Source organism: Myodes glareolus, chromosome 19 (genome assembly GCF_982192425.1).
Source record: "Myodes glareolus chromosome 19, mMyoGla1.1, whole genome shotgun sequence".
Lineage (NCBI taxonomy): Eukaryota > Metazoa > Chordata > Mammalia > Rodentia > Cricetidae > Myodes > Myodes glareolus.
In genome coordinates this window covers 15,032,745-15,034,059 of record NC_142044.1, presented here as the reverse complement: position 1 = coordinate 15,034,059, position 1,315 = coordinate 15,032,745, and the positions used below count along the sequence as shown (strand labels likewise).

The following is a 1,315-nucleotide window of genomic DNA, read 5'->3' as shown; positions in this document are numbered from 1 at the left end:
AGTTTATGTAAACTTATTAATATGCCCATCCATAAAAGATAATTCAAATCATGTATTTGATATTAAATACATTATGCATCATAGATATTTTATATTAAAGTTTAAGTAGATATTCAAAATAATTTTCATCAATATTTTTAAATCCTCATGATTATGAAATAAAAATATTTCAACTTATTAAATAACATGTAACTAGAATCATTTTAAGAAATAATGCGATAATCTGTTTGCAAACTTTTTGAGAGGAAAAATTTGTTGTAGCTTGTTATTTTTACTTTATTTTAAAATATGGAACATTTCATGAATTTGCCTTTCATCCTTGAGCAGGGACCATGCTAATCTTCTTTGTATCATTCCAATTTTAGTATATGATAAACTGAGCATTATGCTGCAGAAGCAAGAATGCTTGCTATCTTTTATGTGCATTGTGTGTGTGTGTGTGTCTGTGTGTGTGCGTGTGTTGGAAGGAGGGCACTTGTTTGTTCTGGTCACCCAGCTAGCTTAGACATGAAATAATCACACAGAAACTGTATTAATTAAACCACTACTTGGCCCATTAGCTCTAACTTTCTATTGGCTAACTCTTATTTTAACCCATTCCTATTAATCTGTATATTGCCATGTGGCTGTGGCTTACCGGCTAAAGCTTCAGCATGTCTGACTCTGGTGGTGGCTCGAGGGTGTCTGGCTCTGACTCCGCCCTTCTTCCTCCCGGAATTGAGCGTAGTTTTTCCCTGCCTACCTAACTTCTGCCCTGCTATAGGCCCAAAGCAGTTTCTTTATTTATTAATGGTAATCACAGCGCACAGAGGGGACTCCCACATCATGTGTGTGTTTGAAAACACAGAAGTTTTGAAGAGAGAGATGAATCCCTGGAGTTGGAATGGCAGGTGGTTGTGAGCTAGTTGACAGGGGTTCTGGAAACCAACCCAGACTCACTGTAGGAACAGCAATGCTCTTAACCACAAAGCCTTTTCTTTGGCATCAGAAAAGATTTTTACATTTATTTGATATGAACATGTGTTTGCCTGGGTGAGTGTTTATTCACACATGTGTGCAGGATCTCCAGACTATAAGGGAGGAGGATTGGACCCCCTGAGGTGAACACTATAAGTGGCTATGAGTTGTCATGTGGGTCTTGGGAAACGGACCCAGGGTCATCTACAAGATCCACAGGGGCCCCTAGTAGCAGAGCCTTCTCTCTAGACTACACACCCTCTTTTTTTTTTTTTTAATCACAGTGACTGAATGAATGTGTCTTAAGTACTACAAAATTTTAAGAGGAACTTTGAGTGAAACATCTTCCAATTCTACT

At 37.9% G+C, this 1,315-nt stretch overlaps 1 non-coding gene across 1 annotated transcript; it reads right to left on the bottom strand.

Annotated features, from left to right (window-relative positions):
- Positions 1-282: 282 nt before the first annotated feature.
- LOC125415278 (U6 spliceosomal RNA) lies at positions 283-388 on the bottom strand. Its single transcript, XR_007236594.1, has one exon. It is a non-coding gene; the product is annotated as a U6 spliceosomal RNA (small nuclear RNA).
- Positions 389-1,315: the final 927 nt, after the last annotated feature.